Here is a 21,262-nt window from a genome sequence, read left to right as displayed (position 1 = left end):
TTCTAATACTATGTTGAACAAGAGTGGTGAAAGTGGGCATCCTTGTCTTGTTCCTGATCTCAACGGGAAGGCTGCAAGCTTTTTCCCATTGAGGATGATATTTGCTGTGGGTCTTTCATAGATAGATTTGATGAAGTTCAGGAATGTTCCCTCTATCACTATACTTTGAAGCGTTTTAATCAGGAACGGATGCTGGATTTTGTCAAATGCTTTTTCTGCATCAATTGAGAGGACCATGTGGTTCTTCTCTCTTCTCATATTAATTTGTTGTATCACATTGATTGATTTACAATGTTGAACCATCCTTGTAGCCCAGGGATGAATCCCACCTGATCATGGTGGATAATCTTTTTAATGTGTTGTTGGATCCTGTTGGCTAGGATCTTGTTGAGAATCTTAGCATCCATATTCATCAGTGATATTGGTCTGAAATTCTCCTTTTTGGTATGGTCCTTGCCTGGTTTGGGGATCAGGGTAATGCTGGCTTCATAGAAAGAGTCTGGAAGTTTCCTTCTGCTTCAATTTTTTGAAACAGCTTCAGGAGAATAGGTGTTATTTCTTCTTGGAAGGTTTGGTAGAATTCCCCAGGGAATCCGTCAGGTCCTGGGCTCTTGTTTTTTGGGAGATTTTTGATCACTGCTTCAATCTCGTTATTAGATATCGGTCTATTCAGGTTGTCGATTTCTTCCTGGTTCAATTTTGGTAGTTTATATTTTTCCAGGAATGCATCCATTTCATCTAGGTTGCTAAGCTTATTGGCATATAACTGTTCGTAGTAACTTCTGATGATTGTTTCTACTTCCTTGGTGTTAGTTGTGATCTCTCCCCTTTCATTCATAATTTTATGAATTTGGGATTTCTCTCTTTTCTTTTGGATTAGTGTAGCCAGTGGCTTATCGATCTTATTGATTCTTTCAAAAAACCAGCTTCTAGTTTCATTGATACGTTCTACTGTATCTCTGGTTTCTCCCTCATTGATCTCAGCTCTAATCTTGATGATTTCCCTTCTTATGTGTGGAGTTGGTTTGATTTGTTGTTGATCCTCCAGTTCTTTAAGGTGTAGAGACAGCTGGTGTGTTCTGGATTTTTCAATTTTTTTCAGCAAGGCTTGGATGGCTATATATTTTCCCCTTAGGACCGCCTTTGCTGTATCCCATAGGTTTTGGACCGAAGTGTCTTCATTCTCATTGGTTTCCATGAATTGTTTCAGTTCTTCTTTGATCTCCTGGTTGATCCAAGCATTCTTAAGCAAGGTGGTCTTTAGCTTCCAGGTGTTTGAGTTCCTTCGGAACTTTTCCTTGTGATTGAGCTCCAGTTTCAAAGCATTGTGATCTGAGAATATGCAGGGAATAATCTCAGTCTTTTGGTATCGGCTGAGTCCTGATTTGTGACCCAGTATGTGGTCTATTCTGGAGAAGGTTCCGTGTGCACTTGAAAAGAATGAGTATTCTGCTGTTTTAGGGTGGAATGTTCTGTATATATCTATGAGGTCCATCTGGTCCAATGTGTCGTTCAATGCTCTTGTTTCTTTATTGATTTTCTGCTTCGATGATCTGTCTATTTCTGAAAGAGGCGTGTTAAGATCACCTACGATTAGTGTATTCATATCAATATGACTCTTTATCTTGATTAACAGTTTTCTTAAGTAATTGGCTGCTCCCATATTGGGAGCATAGATATTTACAATTGTTAGATCATCTTGGTGGATAGTCCCTTTAAGGATTATGTAGTGTCCTTCTGTGTCTCTGACTACAGTCTTTAGTTTGAAGTCTAATTTATCTGATATGAGAATCGCTACCCCAGCCTTCTTTTGAGTCCCATTGGCATGAAAGATGCTTCTCCACCCCTTCACTTTCAGTCTGCGTGTATCTTTAGGTTCAAAATGGGTCTCTTGTAGACAGCATATGGATGGGTCCTGTCGTTTTATCCAATCTGCAACCCTGTGCCGTTTTATGGGTGCATTTAGGCCATTCACATTGAGAGTGATTATTGATAGATACGTTTTTATTGACATCGAGTTACCTTTGAAATCTTTCTTTCTGTAGACTGTCTCTATATTTCTGTTCAATGCTATTCTTGGGATTTTTCCTCTTTTATAGAACCCCCCTTAATATTTCCTGCAGTATCGGCTTGGTGGTTGCATAGTCTTTTAAGTCTTGCCGTTCTTGGAAACTCTTTATCTCTCCATCCGTTTTGAATGTCAGTCTTGCTGGATAAAGTATTCTTGGCTGCATGTTCTTCTCATTTAGTGCCCTGAATATATCTTGCCAGCCTCTTCTGGCTTGCCAGGTCTCTGTGGACAGGTCTGACGTTATTCTGATGGGCTTCCCTCTGTAAGTAAGGAGCCTCTTTGCCCTGGCAGCTTTCAAGAGATTATACCTACAATTATAATTCCTCAATTTGACTATCAGGTGTCGTGATGTTTTTTTGGAGTGTATAATCTTGGGTGGAGACCGTTCAGCCTCTAGTACATGAACGCTGGTTTCATTCGCGAGATTCGGAAAGTTTTCATGAAGGACTTGTTCCACGACATCTTCTAGACTTCTTTCTTTCTCCTCCCCTTCAGGAATTCCAATAATTCTGACGTTGGAACGCTTCATGGCATCACTTATTTCCCTAATTCTGCTTTCGTGGGATCTAAGCTGTTTGTTCCAGGCTTCCTCCTGATCCTTTCTCTCTATCTGTTTGTCTTCCAGATCACTAATTCTATCTTCTGTCTCAGTTACCCTAGCTTTGAGAGAGTTTAGATTGGATTGGAACTCATTGAGAGCATTGTGGACCTCCTCCCTGGTAGCTTTAAGCTCCGCCCTAACATTGTGAACATCCTGTCTGTTCGCTTTCAGTTCGGCTCTAATCAATTCTGTTTGGTCATCCATGGCTTTCTCCAACCTAGCTATTGCCTAGATAATTGTTAGCCTGAATTCTCTTTCCAACATATTGTCTATGTTGATAGCCGTTAGCTCTGTTGCGGAAGGTCCATCCTCTGTATTTTTCTTCTGTTGGGCATTCCTCCTCCTAGTCATTTTGGTGGGAGAAGACTGAACAGATGTAGCTGGATGTATCAACTCTGGTGCAGTCAAGGTGCACCCTGGAACACTTCCTGATCTCCGTCTCAGAAGCCTCAGTCTGGGTGCAGAAGCTGAATAAATTCCCCCTTGGACGCTGGCAGTGCAGGTTCCAAGTTAAAGACCCTGGGGGCGCAGGATCTTTTGCTCGTCCCCAAAGCCAAGGCAGTGGCGGCTGTCTGGGAGCTCCTGACCGCCAGAGAGGTTCCAAGCAGCGATCGCACACTGAGATTTTGCTGCTGGCCGGGGCTGGGAATGCCCGGCTTGCGCGCACCTCTTTTCAGAGGCGGCTGTGGGTCGGGCGCGCGTCTGGGGCACTGAGAACGGGGCGCTGGTCCGTAAGCCGCAGGCTGGGGTTTTGCGCGCCTCTGTCCGGGGAAGAGTTTCGCGGGCGCGCGGCTTAGACTTTGAAACAATGGCCCGGGTCAAGAAGCGCCCCAGGGCCTTAGAAACCCAGGAGAGCTGGAGCGACGTGCACGCGCATCTCAAGCTTTGTGGTAGGGCTAGCGCGCGTTCTGCAGACCGGCTCCCATCCCCTCACAGGAGCCGGAACCCCGTGCTCTGGGACACGCTGGCGGCTTAGGGACCAGGAGCCGGTTTCTCCGCCGCACTCTCTCTGCCTCCGCGCCGGGGAGGCCGTCTGGGACCGGGGACTCAAGCCCCTGTCCCTAGCCGCCCCGATTCCCACAATTTGCCCCCGCGATCCTTTGCTCTTTTGGAGTGCTTTCAACCAGTCTCCGAGTTAATGCTGGTCCCCAGACGCAGGGCACTCTCGCTCGTATTGGGGTATTACTTTCCAACCGGTCGCCTCTGGTGGCTCCCTCCCCCTTTTGTTTATCTTCGGATATCAGTCCGCTGTTCCCATTCCGCTTTACCTGCTCACTGGCGTCTTCTGCCCCTGTAGAGATCCAGACGTGTATAATTCTGATCTCAGGCTGATTTCATGGGTGATCAGAGTTCTTTGGTAGGTAATCAGCTCACTTTGGGGTACCAGATGAAAAGACGCCTCTTCCTAGTACCCCGCCATCTTGTCCCTCCCCTTGGGCTCCCTACTTGATGGGAGGCCTATTTCTCATTCACCCACTGCCCCTGCTTATGTTTTTCCTCTCTTGCTGTCTCTCTCTGTGTCAAATAAATAAATAAATAAAATATTAAGAAAAAAAAAAAAGAAATATACAGGCTATGAGGCAATACCAGGGGCTTAATAAATGATTTTCCCCTGGTATTGGGGTTTTACAGTTTTATGGGGACCCTCTGTTTTTTGTCTTCCCTTTCCTTTGGCTTGTCTTCTGGGGGAGGGGCCCTCAATATTGTTTTTCAGTCAGTCCTGCTTGGGCAGAGTTGTTATGCACCCTATCAAGAGGCTAAGCTCTGTAGAAACTGTTTTTCTTTTTTTGTTTTGTTTTGTTGGCTTTTCCTCTCTGGAGTTTTTTGTTCTCTAGGGACTTTTCATGCCTTTTCAGAGGATCAGAGCAATGTACACTGCACACAGACCTCTGTCTCAGAGAGAAGCCACAGTCTGCTCCTTTCTGAATGTTCCAGAACACACAGACTCCGCCCTCTCTGCAAACTCCATTGAACACCACAGGCTCCTACAAGTGGTATACACCCCCAGCCACCATCTCAGTTATCACCTAAAGACCTAGGTTGTCTCTGTGCCCCATGCCACCAAAACCACAAGTGATACTGGTGTAGGCTAGCCGGCTCCCAGCAGCTGCCATTCCGGGACCCCTGACTGAAGCTCACATTAGGTGTGTTCAGCCCTAGGGATGGTGGAGGGAGCAGAGGTGGTTGTGGTGTTTGCAGCAGCCACCATCCCCAAGGAATGCTGGCTGGAGCCTGTGCTGGGCTCACTTAGGTACAGGCAGGCACCAGCTGTGGGTTTTGGCTGGCTGCAGCCATCCTGGGCCCATGGGCTTGGGTCTGAGCTTGCAGTTGCCCAATCCCAGCAATTGTCCCTTAAGCCCCTTTGTTCTGTTTGAGTGCTACTATCAGTCCCTACCCAACTCACAGCCACTAGTCTCCAAGTTATTACTCATCCCCAAGGGTAGGCATTTTCACACTGGTGTATTACTTTCCACTGGCCCACTTCTGGTGGCTCCTTCCCGCTTATGTTTATACTCCAATATCTGTCCACATACTCCCAACTCCTCTGTACCTCTCCACTGATGATCCCCTGCCTCCATAGAGATCCAGAAGTGTATAATCTTACATCTCAGGCTGATTTCATGGGTGTTCAGAGTGCTATGGTAGATATCTACCTCAATTCAGGGGACCACTTGAAATAGGATCTCTTACTCCTCCACCATCTTGCCTCTTCTCCTGGAAAGATGATTTTAAAGCTGCTCCTTTTTCATTACATTTAAGTATGAGAAAGAAATTTAATTTTGATTAAAAAGAACAGCAGAAAAACAAAACTAGGTAAGCCATGACTAGTAATGTATGAGAGAAAGGGTATTTTTTAATGATACAAGCAATTAGCTTCCGTTGCTTATTTAATGTAAATTTCACCTTAACAAGAAATTTTCCACTTGGTGCCATTATCTAATAACCTACTATCATCAGTTTTCAGAGAAAACACATTATCTGCAGGAAAACTTTCGAAAGTCACAAACAAGTATGAAGAGCCCAGAGGCAAAAGATTTGTAGAATCTTTAAAAGATAGCTAGAGGCAAGAGTTTGAGCAGTGTGAGAAGATCACCAAAAAACTTGTCTGCCTAATAAATGCTCTATAGGAAAAAAAATCTATTCAAGGCACAACCCAGAAAATAAAATCAACATCATGCTACTGCAGTCTGCTTCTGCAACCTTGCTAGAAACAAACCACAGTTCTGCCACTTACACAGAATTATTCACCAACAAACAGCCTGCTTGCAGAAAGAGGAAGAACACTTTAATAATCAAATCCAGTGACAGCATAAATATTTTACCATGCCACTCTCAAGGTGCAAGCTGATGCATCTTCTAGAATAATTCAGGGAACAAAACATGATTTTGTGTAATAGAAAATGTCTTGGCTTAATACCTTAGTTTAAAAAATAAACTATAACTGTTCTCTTTGAAAGAATGCAAGTTGTTCAAGACCTATTCTTCATCTGAAGCTTGAAAGCAGCCCCCCAAATCACACCACATAATCCCTATTCAATTCCAGGTTCAGATGTACAATTCTATGATGTAGGAAACAAAGGCAGAAGAAAAATTATTGAATGTACTTAACTACCTACAGCCCATTGACAAGTCCTTGAAACAGGCAGAGTGACATTCCTCTAGGGACTCCACTGCCTCGATGGATGTTGACACTCTGCTAAGGGCAAAAGGCAATCATAGCCTGAACCCCCAAACCTGCAAAGATTCTGTAAGCATACTTTAACATCAAAAAATTCTTTTGGAAACTTCCTTTTCTCTAAACCCCCAAGATACTTGTTGGCAATCATCCTCCGAGTAAATGGCCCACCGATATACATCTGAAGGATCTCATGACTGAAGTTTTATGAGACAGTAATACACAACCTATTCCCAGCAATAGCTAGCCCCCTCAAGGTCCTGGAAGCCTTGCTTCCAAAATTCCTTAGAGATTTAATCTATCCCTAACCCCCTCCCAACTTGAAAGTATATAATGGGCCACTCCTCGTGACCCTGATGCAGCTCTTTCCACCCATGGGTCCTGCCCCTGTGCTGTTAAAAAAAAAAAAAAAAAGACTCTCAAGAATTCTTCTTGGCCTTTGGCTTCAAACCCTATCAGTCTACATAGCTATCCATTTGGGATACAGTTTTTATTGTTGTTGCTTTTTGTTTTTCCTCCTGGTGATTCATAATGTAAGCTCAGGTGAGACAAGTAAGATAAAGCAAATACAAGAAAACTTTTAAGGATAATTCTATGCAATCTTGGGTTATCTCTACCCAGTTTAATATTAATTAATAGCATGCCAGTAAGTCTTAGAGAATGAATAGGTTGAAAAACTTTTCTTTCCCTTTTCTACCTTTCTCTCCCGTCTCTCTTTCTCATTCTTCCTTCCCTTTCTCTGTCTCACTTTCTCCCTCTCTCCTTCCTTCTTTCTCATGCTCTCTCTCTCATACATAGTCAACTCTCAACTGTTCTTTCCTATTATACTTAATTCAGAGTTTTTTCTAGGCTAAATGGAATGAAATGGTTTTTCTTTAACATTCAATCCCCCCCTTTTTATACATTTCTTTCTTATGGGCCTTTCCCTTTTGGCTGTCCCGTGTCCCCCATCTGGCCTATAGCCTACATTATCTTGTTAATTCTTTTTTTTTTTTTTTTCCCCAGGATTTTCCTGCCTCCATCAAATCTTATGTTTCAGTCTTGTGGTAATTTTGATTATAAGCTATAATGAAAAGAAATTTTAAAAAAATGTCTTAAGTCAGTGTTTCATTTTTTATTATTTTTGACTCCATGAGACAAATGTACCTTGAGTGAATTCTAGAGAAACAAAACCCTAATCTAAAGGGTGACATATATATGACCACATACAATTTTACTCCCTTTAACACAACACTTGATCCGTCTGGCCCAATTTCTTACACAGAGCTGAATTTGAGGAGATGATTTGTAGCCACTGCCTGACAGTTTGCAAATTCTGCTGGCACAATTTGAAAATGCATAACCGTGGTACAGGAGAGGAATTGTGATAAAATTTTCACAGTATAATTCTCAGGATTTTGGAAATATAGATATACTTAGACAAGAACAAATACATTATTTGCCAGATTCCCTGGTTTTGTAGACAATATTAATTAAGATATACTAGTCATATGCCAACCATTATCCTAAGTATTTTATCTAGCATTTAATTTTAAAAATTTTTTTTTAAATTTTATTTATTTATTTGACAGACAGATCACAAGTAGGTAGAGAGACAGGCAGAGAGAGAGAGAGGAGGAAGCAGGCTCCCTGCAGAGCAGAGAGCCCGATGCGGGGCTTGACCCCAGGACCCCGAGATCACGACCCAAGCTGAAGGCAGAGGCTCTAACCCACCGAGCCACCCAGGCGCACCAACTCTTTGAGATATATACTCATTGTCCCAATAATGCAGATGAGAAAACCAAGGTTTGATTTTTGTGGGTTTTTTTTTTTTTTGTTTGTTTGTTTGTTAAAGACCTCTTTCATTGACTTAATAGTGGGCCTTTTTTTATTATGTTATGCTAGTCACCATACAGTACATCATTAGTTTTTGATGTAATGTTTCATGATTCATTGTTTGCATAAAACATCCAGTGCTCCATGCAACATCTGCCCTCCTTAATACTCATCACCAGGCTCATCCATCCACCCACTCTCCTCCCTTCTAAAATCCTAAGTTGTTTCCTGGAGTCCATAGTGTCTCGTGGTTTTTCTCCTACTACGGGTTGCCCCCCCTCCCATTTATTTTCCCTTCCTTCTCTTAATGTCCTCCATGCTATTCCTTATATTCCACAAATAAGTGAAACCATATGATAATTGACTCTCTCTGATTTATTTCACTTAGCATAATCTCCTCTAGACCCATCCATGTTGATGCAAAAGTTGTGTATTCATCCTTTCTGATGGATGAGTACTATTCCATTATATATGTGGACCACATCTTCTTTATCCATTCGTCTTTTGAAGGGAATCTCAGCTCTTTACACAGACCAGGTAGATTTATTCCTGGGATGCAAGCTTTGCTTTTTGAAAATTTGTACGTGCAGGCCTACGATGCAAACCTAAGGTCCACTGACTCCAAGATAGGGTTCTATGCACTATGTTGCAATATCTGATAGAGAATCACATTGAGACACAGGTTATTTTTTGTGGTTAGGGGTGTACACACTTGACCCTGATGAAGAGATCTTTCCAGTGTTTATTGGCTTCACATTAAGGGGGCCATTTATGCTTTATTGTGATTGAGTACCAGATTAGATATGTGAAAATATAGTCAATTCTTCAGGTAAAATGATTCTCCGGGGAAGGGAGACAAAAACTTAATTTTCTTAAATTCTAGGTCTCATCTATAGTTGAGTAAGCACATATCATGCACTATCTTAATGATCATTTATATAAGCATCAGGGGTTGTTTCAAGATAGTTAACATAGAAGAATATTGAAATATTAAAAGGAAAAAATAAAATATTGGGCAATTTTTAAATATAACAAATTTAATTTTCTTCTAATCTCAACACAATTTCCCTTATGATTAAGATTCATGCTTTTATCTTGTTCAGGTGACAGAGATTTTATATTAAAAGTATTACCATATGTAAGTACCTTTTAATTTCCCCTGTGACTATCATTAAAACCCAGGCTTAAAATTCTTATCTTCTTATCAGATAAAATTTTTCTTCCTTATGCTAATTTATATACATAGACAAAATGAGTAGAATCCATAATTTTGAAAGACACTTTTTTTTTCAAACTGTATTCATTCAGGATGATATAATTTCTGCTTTTAAAAGTAAATCTGTTGTGAGACATATTTGGTGCCAATAGTATATAAAAAATAGCTGTCCTGAAATTTCCATTTTAGTTGATTCATTACTGCTGTTGCCAAAAACATTAAGGAACACCAAGGAAGACAGACAAAACAAAATTAAAATGTTTCCTTCAGCCTTTCCTACTGAATATTTCCTGTGTTTATGTGATGTCTCCTTCCTTCAGCCTATTTCTATATATGTTGCCCTTATAAATAGTGGAAACATTGTGAATGGAAACAGATTTACATCAATTGCTGGCAAATGCTTTAGTTATCTCATTTAAAATGGAATGAACTTTGCAGATGATATGATACTATATGTGGAAAACCCAAAAGACTCCACTCCAAAACTGCTAGAACTTGTACAGGAATTCAGTAAAGTGTCAGGATATAAAATCAATACACAGAAATCAGTTGCATTTCTCTACACCAACAACAAGACAGAAGAAAGAAAAATTAAGGAGTCAATCCCATTTACAATTGCACCCAAAATCATAAGATACCTAGGAATAAACCTAACCAAAGAGGCACAGAATCTATACTCCGAAAACTATAAAGTACTCATGAAAGAAATTGAGGAAGACCCAAAGAAATGGAAAAATCTTCCATGCTCCTGGATTGGAAGAATAAATATTGTGAAAATGTCTATGCTACCTAAAGCAATCTACACATTTAACGTAATTTCTATCAAAGTACCATCCATCTTTTTCAAAGAAATGGAACAAATAACCCTAACATTTATATGGAACCAAGAAAAGACCTCGAATAGCAAAGGAATATTGAAAAAGAAAGCCAAAGTTGGTGGCATCACAATTCCGGACTTCAAGCTCTATTACAAAGCTGTCATCATCAAGACAGCATGGCATTGGCACAAAAACAGACACATAGATCAATGGAACAGAGGAGAGAGCCCAGAAATAGACCCTCAACTCTATGGTCAACTAATCTTCGACAAAGCAGGAAACAATGTCCAATGGAAAAAAGACAGCCTCTTCAATAAATGGTGTTGGGAAAATTGGACAGCCACATGCAGAAAAATGAAATTGAACCATTTCCTTACACCACACACAAAAATAGATCAAAATCGATGAAGGACCTCAATGTGAGAAAGGAATCCATTAAAATGGAATGAAAACAATGAAGACAATACTACCCTTTTACTTTTCTTTTGTGATAGGCCATCTGAAATGGAAAATTAAAATGAAATGTTTTCAAAATAAATCCACATAAATATTCAACTTTCTGTTGTTGTTGTTGTCATAGTTGTTGTTAAAAGTAGGGAAATTGTGTTTGATTGTTTTTCCTTGTTTTCATGATGATTGTCTATATATAAACTGTTGTGATTTCTCTAAAATTTACATCAAATTATTCATATTTAGTTTTCATGACTTCAGGAACAGGGCAGTTTTAGTTCTCAAAGGAACCCAACTCAGAAAGGTGGGAGAAAAGTTCACGAAGTTTGTTTGGAGAGTTGCAGCCAAACACTAGAAAAAATCAGAATCTAGTCTGGTTTACAACAAACAGTATTAGAATTTAACATTTACTCAGGTGTGTTATTGAAACATTTCTTTCTGTTTATCATCACCCTCAAAGATAACCAAATTAATACACTTGTTTACAAAATAACTCTAATTTTAACAACTTGACCTAATTATTTATAGAAGCACAGCAAGAATAGATTGGCCATGTAGGTTCTTTTAAATCAGCTTTGCTGGAACTCTTTTCATAAAGGATTTCTAGATTGAACTTTTAATAGCCTATCAAGGCCAGAAACCAAGCCAAACTTGCACTGAATACTTTGCCAGACTCTGCTTGCCATGCTTGCAGATTTAGGTGAATTTCTCTCTCCTTGAGGTACTCAAAATATCCGGAAATTTTTGCACTTGCCTGGACGTGATCTTCCTTTTTTACCTGGTAAGGCTGTTGGAAACTCTGTAACCAAGGTTTCAGGCCAACATTGCCAAGGAGCTCTATTTGCTCCATAAAGTCAGTCTTAGTTTCTTAAATCTATCTGGTCATAATTTAATGCTCACTGAGTTTTTGAATTGTGGAGGGTTCAGGTAGGGAGAAAAGACAAATGTTTCAATTCTGTTTATAACAATATAAATTTATCGAATGGTATAAGTCAATAAGCTTATGAGAAGAGATTTTCTTAGGTCTGGAATAACAAAACATTTTAAAAAGTCAGCAATGTTTTAAATAAAAAGTCATAAAAATTATAATGATCTTCCTCAATTCATTCATTCCCCCAGTTTTTGTTTTGTTTAAGTCAGTTTTTATTTCCCCCACTAGCTTTGGAAATTTGTAACCTAATTCAGTTTTATGATCTTCAGGTTATCAGAAACTTGGACTTAAGAGTTCTTTCTATGTGTCTCAATGAAGAGGAAACACATTTTGTAATGACATCAGTATAAAACAGTAACTGTAAATAAAAAGACTTAAAAGTGGCCATAGTTAAAAATGGGATTAGAGTTCATTATGATGCAATTTTTATGGATATGTGGTTATTTCTATGACATACAAGAACTCAAGATAATAATATATCAAGACGTCAGATTTCTAGAGGTCTTTCTTATACAGTTTTAGAACACTTTATACAGTTTTAGAACACTTGATCTACTTACCATCTATACAAAAATAATCTAATAAGGTGTAGTATCACTTATTTGACAATGCTTCCCAACAAAAGCTTCAACCTATCAAATAATTTTAATTCTTTTGATTTCTTACAAAATCTTTGAAATGTTCATGAGCTCTCTAGAACATCTCATATTATAGCCAAATATTTCATTTTAGAATTTGATTTTGGAAAATATGTCAAAAACATCAAAATATTTGAATATTTGACTAAATAGGATCACAGATCATTATAAAATGATATTCATTTATCCATTTAACCAAAATGACAGCAAAATATTTTAAAAAGCAAATACAGAAGGCTACACACACAGTTGCATGCAAAATTTAGCTTTTTTTAAAAAAGATTTTATTTACTTATTTGAGAGAGAGAGGAGGGACAGAGGGAGAAGGGGAGAGAATCATATATATGTATATATATACATATATATATACACACATATTAAACCTCGTTTTTTTTCCCTTTTATTTGTTCAGTTTCAGGCAACTCTGGGCTGTGTTTACATTTTAAAGACATAATCTATAATTTCAAGTGACAGAAAGAATAATTTTGTTTGCTTATTTGTGTTTTCCTGAGTTTCAGGGTAATTGTGGTTTAAAATTTACCTTTACTTTTCTCAAGTACATAATAATTTTTTTAATATCCAAATGCTTCACAATATCTACAAACACTCTGAAGAGGAATAGGTGAAGTTTGGGATTGGTAAATAGGTGGGTTTTGACATGTTTCTAGAGCTGCACTTCTACAGTTTTGTACAATTTGTAAAACAAACACTTGTCTTTAATTCCACAAAGAACGAGATTACAGTCTGAATATCTAGAGAATGACCTGCTTTTTAAACTAAATTTTCTTCTTTATATTAGGGAGATTTTAGCTAAAATTGCAATCAAAAGATTTTTATCTTTGTAGAATCTGTATTAAGCTTTTTACAAAAGCTTTCTTTTTGGGTACACAATTCAACCTAGGCTTTTATTAGTCTCTGAATATTGGCTTTTTGCAGATTATTTGTAGGAGGGCCAAAACTAAACTTTCAGTTTTGTATCAGTGTGAAAGGGGTTTGTGAATAGTCATTAATCTTTTTGATCTCAAATTTGGTAAGATGTTTTCAAAGGGAAGGTAAAAGTGCCTTATAACATAAAAGATTTCCAGAAGACATGAAATTTTTTGCAGTGGGGATTCTAGGATAAACCTGCAAAAGGTATTGCATAGGAATGCCTGAAGCTGGAAAAGCCAGATTATCAACTCCTGGAAGGTAGGAGCAAAACAAATCTCATTGTCATTCTCAGGTACTCAGCATTTACATGAGCTATTTGTACCCTTTGAACCTAGAGATTAGTCTTGAATGCTCCATGCAAATTTTATGGGGAAAGGTAAGTTAAAACAAGAAAATGAGGATAGATATTAAGAGAAACATACATTAAATGTGGACATTAATTTTTAAGTATTAAGTCTAGTTTCTGTGATTTTATTTTGTCAAGGGAGTCCTAAGACAAGCCATTATACTAATAAGACAGTTGAAAGCTCTCTACAAAGAATATTTTTCTTCCAAATGTAGCCAATTTAAAGGATCCATTATCTGATCATGTACAAGTAGGATCTAATAGCAACACAAATGAATAAGACTTAATGGCTTAACCAGAGATGCAAGATGCATCCATAAAGGCCATAGGTAATACAGCTCCATGAAACAAAGGTTTGCTTCCAAAATCAGTCTAAGAAAGCAAAACCCTTACCTGTATATGCATTAAGGATAGTGTAGTTAAATCCCCTCCCCACCCCCAGCCTCTCACAAAATTATGACATGCCTCCAGTCCTGGTAATCAATGGCCCTAGGTAGGTAATATTGGAATGGAACTTTCCAGCCTAATAAGAAACAAAGTTTGAAATGACAAAGGCTCCTCTGGGCTGTATCATTTCATGACAAACACCCTCAAGACCTCACAAGGCCAGACAGAGAGAATAAGATAAGGACAGTCAGAATTGGAACCCCAGACTGTTCAATTTGCCATCAAAGTATGCCCAAGTAAGTGCACACTCCGAATGATGGAGACCAAAGAGAATGTCCTCATTGGTTATAAAGCAAAACTCTTGGTACACAGAACAAGACAACAAGAAAATATATGCATATTAACAGCATTGACTATGCCTTGGGTCTTTTGGACCCATACTGATTCCTAAGAGGAATGTGCTATAGGGTTGTTTTACAGCATGGAAGTTTTACTGAAACTGATTGATGACCTGGAGTAAATCTAACCAATTTTGTGATGAACTGATCATGGGAGTCTTTTTGAGTTGACAAATGCTCTGACATCTTTTAAGTACTTTACACATGCCTACCAATTTTGCAGCTTTAGCATCCAAGATGCCCCTTAGCAGCAACCTTTATATCATGTGTACACCAAATGACACAAACAGAAGAAAAAAAAAAGCCGTATCTAGGAGGAAATGGATCAATAACCAGGGTACTCTACCAAATTTAACCAAAAGGTCAGTAGGCCCAAGAAAATAGTTCTATGGATATTTTCTCCCAGTAATCTAAACACAGAAAGAGAAAAAACTCACCACTCTCACTCCATTAGACTCTACAGATAGAGTTTCTAGGAGGCTGAAATGGTAAGAAATCTTACTTTTTATGGACTGCTTGTCAGATGTTACAAGGATCACTCAACTGCAGCAGTGTCTAGGATGAGAGTGTCCAGTGAGTTAAAGTGTCTGGCCAGTTATACCAACTATTGGGGAGGAAGATCCTCCTTTGTCTTACAAGGTCCTTCTCGCTGGATTTGGGATTAAATTGACATGAGACAGAGTAACAGGAGAAAAGCAAATTTAATAGACATATGTATGGGGAATCCACACCGACATGAAATTCCAAAGACAATGAGGCAACATGAAGTTTGTATGAACTAAAGAAAGTAGTAGGGTCTGAATATATACAGGGGAGGAAGACCATTGGCAGGAAGGTGGAAGGAGACGTTTTGAAAAACTAAGGTTGCCCTGTTACATGCAGGTAAGTTTCTTAGGTAAAAGTGAGTCTCTGTTTGTGGCTTTCTTCCTGGTACAGGCTCTCCATTCTGATGTAAATTTAGGCAGCTGAGGACCAGGAAGAGGGCTTTTCCTGCATCTGTTGGATTTTGATTACTTTTCACTGACAATAATGTTCATGCCAAAGTGGCCCATCTTGGGGCAACCTTCCCTTGACCCCTACAGAAGAAGCTATTTGGTGAAGCTTATATTATCTGGTCAATATGGTAGAAAAGGCTAGTGTTCATTTAAATTTGTATCCTTAAGAAAAACAAAAACTTCTTAATATTTATATAATGTTTTATAGTACAAATCAGAATGTACACACTAATTAATCATCAATAAAATTGAGGATTGCTACTGGTAAAAAATTTTATTCTTTAGCTGTACTGTTAAGGGGAAAACAAACCACAGCTAATATTGAACTGAATTAATTGCATACGAATGTGATCAATAGGAACCAACATTTTTAGGTATATATGAATTTGCTCCTCAAGCATGTCATCAATTTTATATTTTTCCCTAATGCTCAGTTAAGGATGGAACAATAGTCAATAAGTAGAAATTCTGGAAATCCTGGAATTCTTGCTTTTAGAATGGAAATACTAATTTCATTACTAATGAAGTTAGTTTTAAGTTCATATCACAGATAATAGTTTTCCTTTTTATTAAAAAATGGTATTTATAATTAATTGTAAAGCCTAATTTAATTAATTTTTTTTACCTTTTCTTGTTTCAAGTTTTTATTTAAAGTCCAGTTAGTTAACATACATATAGTATTAGTTTCAGGACTAAAATTTAGTGATTCATTACTTACATACAACATCCACTGCTTACTACAGTGCCCTCTTTAATATCCATCTCTTATTTAACCTACCCCCCTGCCCACCAAAGCTTAACCTAATGTAAATTTATGGAATCTCTTTCTTTGAAGAATTAAATTCCTTGTAGATGTTGAACTAATTTAAAGCCAATTAAAGTGTCATTTTTCTTATCATTTTATTAAAATATTTGTTCTTAAAATGTTTTTAATTTAATTTTAAAATGTTTTTAATCTTAGAATCAGACTTAAACAATAAAACATAAGTCATAGTATCTTTTTATGCACAGAAAAGATATGGATGATTGACATTTTCATATGGTCAGATAAGAAATTACTAGCTTTTCACTGCATAACAATGAACTGCTTAAATGAAAGAAGTTTTTCATTTATAAAAATGGATATGGAAAATGATTCATTTAATAACTTTATTTCAATCACTTTACTATAATGCTTTCCAATTTTTATTATTTTTCTGTTGATATTACAGTTCAGTTATTTGCAGAACTTAACTGATTACATTTTTGAAATTACCTTCAAGATAGATACTCATTTTATCTTCATTTAATATATGTGGAAATTTACTACCTGGACTGAGTTTACTAAACTGGTAAATAATGGAGCTATAATTAGAACTTAGGTGGTTTGACTCCTGAGTCTACCTCTTTAAACACTAAGATCTATATATCCTATAAAAAGATGTCCTGCCCTGGTATCATCACTGTGGCTGGACAATTCAGTTACTATTGGAAAAGTATCAGATCTTCAGAAATCTCTGTCTCATTCAGGAAACTAGTTTATCTTGGGTTGTATTAAACCCATATATACAAATTACTTTTGGTGACATATCATGCATCTTCTCTGTACTAGATCTCTTAGTGGACTATAGTACTAAAGGTAAGTTATAGAGTCAAAACATACTTTCTTTCTCTCTCTCTCTCCCTTCCTCCTTCTTCTTCTTCTTCTTCTTCTTCTTTTTTTTTTTTTTTTTTTAGTTCTTTCAACGTATATTCATTGAGAACCAACTAACACCAGTGCATGATACTGGGATAGAATTGAAGTAAAATAAATAAATAAATAAATAAACGTTTATATTTAACTTCAAGAAAGACACAATTTGTTACTGGGGGTATAGAAATATGAAAAATAAGTGGAAATAAGTATTTAGGTGCTAGAGAGGCTACTGAAGAAAATATGTAGGAGGTACTCAAGAAGGAGGTGCTCACTAAATCCTACTGAGCAAGCAGAGAGAAAGGCCAGGAAAGAATTCATCAGAAGGAAACACCTGAGGTAAAGCTTGAAAGATGAATAAATATTTCTCAATAGAAAAGAGAGAAAGAACATTTTTGGAAGAGGAAATAGTGTGAATAGAAATATATGGCTGTATATCATAAGTACAGAAGGATAATTGCCTTGGTGGGACAGGATCAAAAGGAAAAGAAGGCACAGAGAAAACAGTCCAGTAAAGCAAAGATATCAAATTACAAATGGTCTTGATTTTATAAGGATAAAAAATTTTGACTTATCCTTTTGGCAAAGGGAAGTTTTTAAAGGAAAAAAGTTTTTAAAGGAAAGATTTTAAGTAGTGAAAAAGGATGGTTGGATTTTCTTTTTAGAACACAAACTAGGGCAGCAGTTTTGGAAATCTTTTGGAGTGAGTCAGGACTGGAGGGAGAGAGAATGGATAACAGATTACTAAAATGAATCAGGTTAGAGAAGACAAGGAGCTGTAAGATTGTAGCAGTGAAGATAGAGAGGCAATGATGGATCTGTTCACCAATTGAGTGTGGACAGTAATGGAACAGAAGAAGTCAGTCATTATATCATAGCAACCATTATGCTTTTGTACCTCATCTTTTTGACTTAGGAAAGAAAGAAATACTGAAAGTTATCTAGGTTCTTAGAAAAGACAATTTTAATTGTGTATCTAAAATGTTGCTAATAAATAAACATCTACTATTATTTAATTTGATTTGTGCTGAAAATGCAAAAGATAAATTATACACAGTTTTGGTCCTCAACAAATTTGCATCCCATTAAATATGTCAAATAAGATTTTGGATATAATTCTGTAAACCTCAGTACAGAGGTTCCAACATATACATAATATCAGGTGCCCTGTGAGTAGATAAAATCACTCATGGGAAACATGGAGAGTAAGAAGTAGGCAAGAATGAGAACAGAAACCTATGGAATTACAACATTCAGTAATTATATAGGAAAATATGGAGGAAGGGTCAGAGATGAGCAACCATAGGAGAGTGCAACCAAGAGCAACACAAAGGAGAAAGTTCAGGCTGGTAGATTTGTACACCTGAGAGTATTTGAATAAGAAGAAAATAAGCTGAGTCTAATAGGTATGCAATCAGATAGTCAGCAACTTTAGTGAAAGCAGCTTCAGGTAATGTGTGGAGTATCATACAGAATTCATGGAGATTAGAAAGGGAAATGCACTAGTGTAGACTATTCAGTTGAACTATTCTTTGACTCTCATGGGAATTTACATAGAATATTTTGGAAACTAGGAAAACAAACAAGAACTTCCATGCAAATACCTGACCTAAATAAACCTGGAGACTAATATCTGAATTAAAAAAAAAAAAAGATTTTATTTATTTGTTTGACAGAAAGAGATCACAAGTAGGCAGAGAGGCAGGCAGAAAGGAGGACACAGGATCCCTGCTGAGCAGAGAGCCCAATGTGGAGCTCCATTCCAGGACCCTGAGACCATGACCTGAGCTGAAGGCTGAGGTTTAACCTAGGCACCCCAATATCAGAATTTTTTTTTAAATGCCAATGCTCTGTAGCCTAGCCCCAAAGTTATTTTATTATAAAATTATATTTTAGATTTTTGGAAAAAGAGAAGAACATGATCAGGAGGATCCCAGAAGTCACAAAAGGATGCATTTTTAAAAACAAATCTAAAGCAATATAAATACAACACACTATCATGACCACGGTTTCTGATTCTTAAACACATAGTAATGAGTCAATTTATTTTACTATGTAAATATTCTTTCTTTTGCTGCTTTAAACATACCTGTTTGATCAATAAAAACTTAACAATATGAGACTCTTTAGGGTCACATAAAATATCTGTCAAGACATTAGGATTTCCTTATAATTTTAGTTTAAATAGTTATCTGTAGGAATCTAGTATATGCCACAGAAACACATTTACAAATAACTTGGACCCCTGCCAATCTATGGTTGAGTGGATTATTTACAATATGCATTCCCAAACAACTGCTCATTCTTGTGGGAAATGCATTTAATAACAATCTTTTTTTTTTTAATGTATGAGATCAGTGCAATTTCTTCATCCATGCTGTTTTTTGAAACTATTGGCAATAAATGAGAGTAGAAATCTTTAATAGGACTGTTTAGTGATATTTTTAGGGGATACTCTAGCATAGTGTGACACACTTTCAAGAATGAGTCCAAAGAACCAGGCTTGAGAACAGAAACAAAATTTTCACTTTTTTTACTTTCCTTTTTCCTTGAAAATTCATCCCAAAACCCTGAGCAAAAAGACAACTGGGGAAAATGTGGCAGGGTTGGAACCAGAATTTTAAGACAACAGCAGCTTAACAGCACAACAATAATTAAACAATTTGTTGTAACACAGTAGCTGAGTGGAGTGGAAATAGCTCAATGAAAAGTAAAGTCCACACAAGACAGAGGACCTATAGCAGGTGACCCACTAGGTATGGGGATTGATTACAAATAGGCAGCTGAGTCAATAGTTATTATACTGAAGATAACAGGAGACATATTTCTCCCTGTTGAAGAAGGGAGTTACAAATATGGAAAAGGGAAAAACTGAAAATGCATACTTTAGTGTTAACTTGGAATTATGAATATTAATGTGAGCTCATGGTTTCCAATATATGATGATAGATATAAAACAATTAAAATATAAATGCTGATTATAGGTATATATATATACATTTCTAATTTCTGGTTTTGCTTTCAGAAAATCATTCTCCATTAAAAAGAATTCCTTAAAGAAAGGGATGATTAACCTGTAATAGTTTATTCTGCCTGAAAATGAAGAAGTGTTTCAAGAATGTTTAAGATATGTCAAAAGAATTCAGAAGCCAATGTGGTTGATCTCTTATTTCCCAAATCTGGGGTGCTTTGAATATCAAAATAAAAAATGGTAGCAACAGACTATAATCTAGTAAATAAAATAGTAACTCATAAATTTATACTAACATGAAATCAATGAATAAATAAGCACAGAAAAGAGGATGCTCTTCCTCAGGATTCAATGCCAAATAGTAAGTGTAAAACTAGCAGTGAAACTGGAAGTTAACAATTTTGCAACATTATAGAAATAATTGATTCTTATATGTTCTTAAAGTGTCTGTTCACAAAATGCTTGTTGAATATAAAGAAAAGTGTAGTGAAAACATCAATGAAGCAACATTTCTTCAAGTAATTGAAATTCAAAACACCTATAAAGGGGACACATGTAAATTATGTGCAGCCTGCAATGGAACACCACATTGTTTCTGTTATAGTCCTGTCAAAGTATATAGCTTGAATCTACTCATGAGGAAACATGAAAAAGTTTCATATTAGAAGACTTTCCACAATGTATCTAATCTGTAATTGTCAACAATGCCATGGGTATAAAAATCAATAAAAAGTCAGGAAATTGTTCCACATGGAAAGGGATTGGGAAAATATGACCACTAAGTAATAATAGATGATTTCAAGTGATTTTTTTTGCAGTTAAGGATGTGATTGGGAAATTAGATGAAACTTAGATGGTGGTAAAAGGTTTGTCTTCATTTTCTGATTTTTGATGGCTATGTTGTGGTTATTTGTGGGAGACAAGCACTGAAGTACCTATGCATAGTGCAACACTATTTCTGTAACCTGATCATGGATGATTCAGGAAAAAAAATTACTAAAGGTATTATTGCAACTTTTTTGTAAGTTTAAAATTATTTGCAAATGTAAATAAAATAAATAATTCCATGCAAATATGTGCATAAGCAATGTGTTCGGGAGTGAGTGTGGATAGTATGGATAGAATGTGGATAGAGTGAAACAGGATGATAATGCAGAATAATCATACAGTAATAATGGTTGAAGTTGTTGGTAAATAAATGTGGTTTGTTTATAATATTCTATTTGCTTTTGTGAGCCAATTTGATTTTTCTGAGCCAAGTACAATGGAAAAAATGCTAATTATATATATTTAAAGAGCTCAGTATTTTCAGATATGTGGTGTGCTTATTATCGATTTTGGTTAATT

The sequence above is a fragment of the Neovison vison genome, chromosome 12 (genome assembly GCF_020171115.1).
Source record: "Neovison vison isolate M4711 chromosome 12, ASM_NN_V1, whole genome shotgun sequence".
Lineage (NCBI taxonomy): Eukaryota > Metazoa > Chordata > Mammalia > Carnivora > Mustelidae > Neogale > Neogale vison.
Note: the sequence above shows the minus strand (reverse complement) of the source record.